Source organism: Macrobrachium nipponense, chromosome 6 (genome assembly GCF_015104395.2).
Source record: "Macrobrachium nipponense isolate FS-2020 chromosome 6, ASM1510439v2, whole genome shotgun sequence".
Lineage (NCBI taxonomy): Eukaryota > Metazoa > Arthropoda > Malacostraca > Decapoda > Palaemonidae > Macrobrachium > Macrobrachium nipponense.
In genome coordinates this window covers 122,300,200-122,307,699 of record NC_061108.1, presented here as the reverse complement: position 1 = coordinate 122,307,699, position 7,500 = coordinate 122,300,200, and the positions used below count along the sequence as shown (strand labels likewise).

General features: G+C 37.1%; 2 protein-coding genes across 8 annotated transcripts in view; one reads left to right on the top strand and one right to left on the bottom strand.

The window, feature by feature from the left end:
* Positions 1-7,500, top strand: part of LOC135216090 (mucin-2-like) — a gene marked incomplete at its 3' end in the record, with an annotated part of 203,009 nt that overhangs the window by 130,509 nt on the left and 65,000 nt on the right.
* LOC135216094 (DNA oxidative demethylase ALKBH2-like) overlaps positions 1-7,500 on the bottom strand; it is a 584,266-nt gene that overhangs the window by 572,783 nt on the left and 3,983 nt on the right.

Genomic DNA, 7,500 nt, shown 5'->3' with positions numbered 1-7,500 from the left:
TGAGTCCAGGGCATTAGCAATTGGGACGCAAAGGTCACCCCTGTGAGATTTTATATGATCCTAAAAGGGTAAAATATACAAAACAAAGATAAGTATGCACTGAAGTATGTCCAATTAATCAACTGGATAACTTCGTAATAAATTATAGTAAATATAATAAATAAATATAACATACGATACGTTAAAGTACAAATTCCATAAGTAAAGAAGAGACAGCACCTCAGCCAGAGCCATGGAACTAAAAATGGTGTTGTATCCAAATCGTCCTCATTGTGAAATAAATATAATTTGAGATATCTTCTGGACAGAGACAGAAACTGATAACACATATCTGATGAACGGAAGTTGAAATTTGGCAGAAGAATTTCACAGGAAGACTTCCTTCATGCAATAACTTTTGATGGATATCGTTGAGGATTTTGCGTGACTTCCGCAGAGAAAAAAATGTCAGACCTTCACTGATAACCACCAAATCATGTAGCGGGAGTCACATGATGACAGTATGAAAAAAAAGGGGGTTTCATTAAAAATTGTTCAATACTTGAAAGTGATTCTGATTATAGAAATACAGACGAGCGACACACACACACACACACACACACACAAAATAACTTCCTTGATGGAATTACAAACAACTGCTCAACCAACTGCAGACAAACAATCGCAGGTAATACATTGCAAAGTGTGTTGTGGGAGACAATAATGAAGTTCACCACCAGATGAAAGAAAATATGACCATTTTCTTAGCATTAAACATACTATGGACACCGGAAATTGTTCAAAACTAGGTAAAAGTCATGGACGATCAGGGAATACCCAACTACACAGAAAATCCCAAGATAATTATTTCAAACCAGACGGGATTCCTTACACATATGTACGTACTATGACATAAAAATATATAAATAATGAAATAAACACATGACAGACGCACACAACAATTAAAATTAAACGTAATGAAGAATGACAAAACAGCTAAACGACAGATATAACATTGTCAAATAGGAAAACACGTTTGAATTTTGACAAACCCACATAAAGTATTGCTAAAGAAGCAATTGGAATAATCGAATAGAGTACGGTAGTATATCCCCTTGTGCCACAAAACATTCCGCAGACTGCCTGACGAAAAGATGGACACCGTTTACAGAGAACCAAATCTGGGGATCTAACTCACACAATACATGGCTTAGAAAAAAAAAAAAAAAAAAAAAAAAAACTAAAGACACTAAAGTTTGGGTCATTTTCAAAAGTTTTAGTCCCTCTGACAACCTCACCGGCGAAGTCATCACCATACAAACACAGATCCTTCGATTATCACCACCAGGAAATGACAGGATCTGGCCAGAGGATTTGAGTTTAGGGTTAGTTCAAAACAGGATTCGAGGAAGAAGATTGTGGGGATAAAAAGACGGCATTTGAGGCTTAGACGGGGCGGAGGCGGAGAAAAGGGGGACGGTGATTAAGAGATGAGAGGGTGAGTGAGATGACTGACTACAAAGAGGAAGAAGAAGAGGATGGAAGGGGAAGAGAGGAGAAGGGCGAGCAGGAAGGAATGGACGAACCGGCTTTCCTAAGGGGCCAAGATAGCATCGTCACCAGACCTTCCTTTAAAAAAGGATATGATTAGCTGGCATGCAAGGTCAGGCTGATATAAAAATAGCCCTCAGGTATGTGGCGTCGCCATATGAAAAGTATTAAAATCTCAAGAATTTAACTGACAAAAAAAAAAGTCCTGTGAATTTACAATACGGTAGGCAAAGCTACTTCGGAATTTGATCAAAAAGATGTGCAAGGTTTTCAAGTTTATTTTTTATAAATAAATTCATCCTTAACTTTACTGCGAAAGATGATTAGTGTTCTGCGCATTTTACGGATCGAGACTAGTCATTACACCTAAGTTTTTTGAAAAAGTGAGAGATATATGAATACTGGCTTACAGGTATTCAAATACTTTCATTTGAAATACACACGAAATACGATCATACATTACATTTTCCTGCAATATTTAAGCTCTTATACTGAAATATATTCAGGGACGAAAGACGGAAATCTAAGCTATAAGAAATCGTCACTTTCAAATCAAAGCCTGCACAGCGGAACTTAATAAGTTGACAGCCAACCACATTTGTTTGATTGTTTAATTGTTTGTTTATTTGTTTGTTCGTATGGTGTTTTTACGTTGCACGGAACCAGTGGTTATTCAGCAACGGGACCAACGGCTTTACGTGACTTCCGAACCACGTCGAGAGTGAACTTCTATCACCCGAAATACACATCTCTGACCCCTCAGTGGAATGCCCGATCATCGAAATCGCGGCCAGCAAGGTGGTGCGCCAACACCATACCGATCACGCCACTGAGGCGCTGTTTGTTTGTTTAATAAATCGCGCACATCCGCCCTCAAAATAACAGGAAATTCCTCCTGGGTCTCAATTCTTAAAATGCGTAGTGAAGAATCATCGTCGCCTGTCAGGGGTAATTCGCGGTCTACACTCGACGTCGGAACATCGACCCCTCTAGTGGTAATTATTCTTGTCCGTTATAATAAAGATCCCGTTGGCCTAGAATTACTGCTCTACGCTTTTGTAAACGCAGCGAGCGTTAACTAAACCGGGAAACTGAATAAACTTAAGTATATCTTAGTATTACCAGACCACTGAGCCGATTAACAGTTCTCCTAGGGCTGGCCCGAAGGATTAGATATTTTTACGTGGCTGGGAACCAATTGGTCACCTTTTATTGTGGGATCCGAACCACCTTATACCGAGAAATGAAACCACATTATACCGAGAAATGAATTTCTATCACCAGAAATAAATTCCTCTGATTCCACGTTGGCCGCGCCGAGAATAGAACTTCGGACAACCGGATTGGTAGCCGAGCGCGAAAACCACCCGTCCAAAGAGGAACTGGGAAACTGAATAAAATGTCCGAATTCAAAATATTCAGATCGAGAACTTTCTTATTCCAAAACACACTAAAGCAAAAAACTTAGCTTTCAACAACTATTTAAAAAAAAAAAAAAGGCCCAGTTAAAAATATGAATAGAACTACTATACGCATATAAGAAATTTAGAAATCTAAATAAGAAGCACCAGGAACGAGAATTTACAACAACCATAACACACTTTACAGCTAAGAAATCCTCACGAATCAACTTCATAGGACATAAAAACGCCGTACAATCCCCATCGTTAAAAACATGAAGATTCTAGTCAGAGTTGGATAGTAATGGCCACTTTTCGACAACACCCGTTAAGTACAACAGAGCGTCGAGGCTTACTTACAAATTCAAGGACTCCCGAGATCGTCAATTCAAGGATTCTCGAATGTTGAGTAACATCTTCAACGTTCCCAACAAGGAGTGGTGGCCATTCCCATCCGGGTTCTTTCACTTCGTGTACATAACTTTCTACGATCCTTGGCAACAGAGATGCTCCTTCCAAGGACACTTCGGGGCTGCTCAAATTGGTACCCGCAAGGACGGCATTTGGAACCATCCCATTTGATTATTACTATCAAGTTCGTAAGTGTTAGTGAAATGTTGAATTATTTCATTTAACATAATATTGTAATACGCATTTGATTTCGCTAATAATATAACAGAAATATCTACCATTCGCCACACAGTAATATACGCAAGCCTGAAACACGGAAATTCCACGTATTTAGAAAGACAAAGAGAGAAAGAGAGAATACTAAAAGTGTTTTACGCAGAGAGAGAGAGAGAGAGGATACTGAGTGTGTTTTACGCAAGGGGGGGGGGGAGAAATACGGATAGTGTTTTACGCAGGGAGAGAGAGAGAGAGAGAGAGAGAGAGAGAAATACTGAAAGTATTTTACGCAATCTGCATGACTTATACGCAACGAACTTTCCACCGCTGTCCCTGGCGGCGAGGTAACATAAATTAGCTTCGAGCGTGTTAGGAATATTTTAAAATCCTTTCTTCAGCTAATGCCATGTCTGGCATTTGCATTTACCTGCTAAATCTTCTTCACGTTCGCATGCGTATCCTTTATTTTTTATTTATTTATTTATTTATTTATATTTTGTGTTTGAATGTGCAATATCGAAATGTTACTGTGTATTTTATATATATATTACTAAGGTTGCCATAGAATTTTCTGAATGTTTATTAGCATGAGATTACAGTGATATTTTTCCTTATTTTTTATGCATGGACAATCTATTTAGCATAAGCTCATGTTATAACTTAATGGTCTTAAAAGTTTGTTCTATACATGAATATTTACAAATTCTGAATAAGAAGAATAACAGTTTGTGATACTCTTCTTTCTTGTAAGATGAATTTGTATAGCTGCCATGCGAGAAGGTCATGCGGCCAACTGAGTTCTAAAGAGTAATTAACCCTTTTGGAATGAACATTACATACAAAAAATCATATTAGCGTTCTTATAAAAACTATAGGAATATCTTACGAAATAACCCCGAACTTAGTGTGTTTAAATAGATGGTAACTACCGTTTACCAAGACGTCATAAGTTAGATGTGCTTCAAATTCGTTGTTAATTATTCGTACTTATTCCTTTATCCCCAATCTTTTGTGTCCGGCTTTTATCCCATCTTATTTTGATCGTTTGATCTCTTTCACATCTGGTCATTATACTATAGAGCTGGTCATTATACTATACAGAATTCTACCCAGTAAGCTGACCACCAGTTAGGTTTCTTCAGAATGTGTATTTTAAAGGGCTAGGCCGTTTAGATGGGAAACCCAATGCGTTTACCATGCTCGGTGAAGAAAAAAAATAATAACAACAAAGAAAGGAGATTGTAAAGTTACTGAATCAGAGAAAACGAAAGCAGGAAGAGTTTCAAAGTCTGGCAGCCATAATAACAATAATATTGCAGACAAAGACACGTGTTTAGACACCTGATTTCCATCCACTAACTCATGTGAACCCTTCCCCAAGGCCCTCAAGCACATTTCCAAGAACGTAATATACGTCCCTCTAACGGAAAGTGTGATACGGGAATCCCACCTTGAGTATAGGTTTAGCCTACGAGAGATGATTTGCCTTGGTTTCTTCTCTCTGCCATTCCTTTAAAAATACCTTTCAATTTCATTCCTAATGTTAAAGCGAAATTTGAAAACCGACTTCTCCAGCGTGAGAGAAAATCAGGTCTTCCTCTAATTTAGTTCCAATTACATTGGCCACAAGTGCTCCAAGATCAGCCAGGATAGTTTCCTTTCAATGAGTGTGTTTACGAACGAATTCGGTGCCATCTCTCTCTATAAACCCAACCCTCCGGAACCTATATTGGTGGAACTAATTGACAGCAACTAAAAAATCGTTAAAATTCAGGGAGTGGTGGATTAACGGAAATGCTTCACTTAATAGACATATACAGCGTGGAAAATACGATCAGCAATAATGTTGTAATTGATTTGGGATCTGCGGCTGTAAGGCTACGGACTTCTTCAGTACAAGAGGGTTATCTTTGACTTAACTACTAAGTAGCTGAATATAGCAGTGACTGCCCTTTTGCGTTTTATCAAAACCACATATATATATATATATATATATATATATATATATATATATATATATATATATATATATATATATATATGAGAGAAGAGAGAAATAGGACATTTCAATACAACTCGTAACATGAGACTTCAAAACTGTACGTATGAATGTATGTGTGTGAGTGTAAAGAAGAGATCGCTAGATAGCACACCTAAATTCAGGGATAAGAGAGAGAGAGCAGGAGCTGAAATACTTATAAGAAAGGATATGAAACCTCAAAATCAAGAAGGACGCAGAGAGATCACTAGCTGGCACTGCCGTTATTCAGTATTATGAGACCACGTTTCAGAGAGAGAGAGAGAGAGAGAAGACGAAAACAACAAAACCATGCTCACATTAGAAAAAAAAAAAAAAAAAAAAAAAACTCAACCACAGGTATTCGGAACCCCTCTCAAGGAATTATAATTTTTCGTTCTCTGATTACATCTTCCTCACGAAGTCTCTTCGAATCCACGGCGTCGTCGCTCCTCGAGACATAATTTCACTTTTGGCTCGACCTTCAACTTTTGCTGCCGGGAACGAGCATCGGGCGCGTAGGTTTGTTCGGTTTGATCAAAAGGCTTTTACGCGACCTATTCAAAGGTAGCTGTCATAACGAAGGCGATAAAAGAAAATATTATCTTATTGATAAGAGAGAGCTCCGATATACACATTTATTCAGGCACACACATATACTATGTATGTACTAAATTTATAAAGGGCAATAACGATAAACCTATCCTATATGTATATAATATATATATAAATATATGTGACTGGTAAAAATGTTCTGTCATAACAGAATTCCCTTTAATAAAGGTCAATAACGATAAACCTACGTTCAAGATTAACAAATTATTCATTGCTTATTTTATATACTATATGTATATATATACATATATATGTGACTGGTAAAAATGTTGTTATAACAAAACTTCATCTAATAAAAGGAGCCCACAAAAACGCCAAAATATAGAAAGTAAGTAATATAATTCAGACTGTTTTCTCTCTGAAAAGAGAGACACAGCAGTCTCTGAAATATAGTGTTTACTTTCTATATTTTGGCTTTTTTATGGGATCCTTTTAGTAGACATATATATACACACACACACATACATATACATAATATATATATATATATATATATATATATATATATATATATATATATATATAAAATGTATGTATGTATGTGTGTGTGTGTGTGTTGTGTATAAAATGTAAAACTTTCAGCATCGTACTTAAAAGATTTTTAACCAATCCAAACATTTTCCAATATCATAAGTGTAGGCGTGTCATCCATGAATCAAGGAATGATGAGGTCAACGTGGATGTGACTGTCATTCGTCTTTCTCGAAACCGCCCTCTTTTAGAGTACAAAATTGTTGTTGGGTAAAATGATGCTAAATTCTTGTAATCTTTAACAATTAAATAATATATAAACATGTGTGTGTGCGTATGAATATAAAAACATAATTTTTACTTTTCTCAAGATTTAAGATCCCCACGATACGTATTTCTATCGAGGAAATAACATTTAATACCTGCTCCTAAAACCCTGGTCATGGTTTTATTCCTGTAGCAGACTCGTACCTCACAAATAACAACTTCCATCCCCTCATTTTAATCCGGTAAGAAAGCGCAACACCGCCTAAAAAAAGAGGCGCGGATCATTTGCATACCTTCATTGAAATCACCGACGCCGTGTAATTTGCCCAAATCGCCTTAACTTGCGAACTCGTATAACCTCTTGATCTTTACAGACCACCTCAACGACGACCCTCCGGTCAAAATATTCTCTCTCTCTCTCTCTCTCTCTCTCTCTTCTCTCTCTCTCTCTCTCTCTCTTTCTTTCTTTTGAAGAATTTCAAGGTTAAAGGGCCGACCCAGACCTTTGGTTACATAAAAGCTTTGTGAAAATGAAAGGCCAAGAAATAATAGCGAGGAAAAATTGTCTTTTTT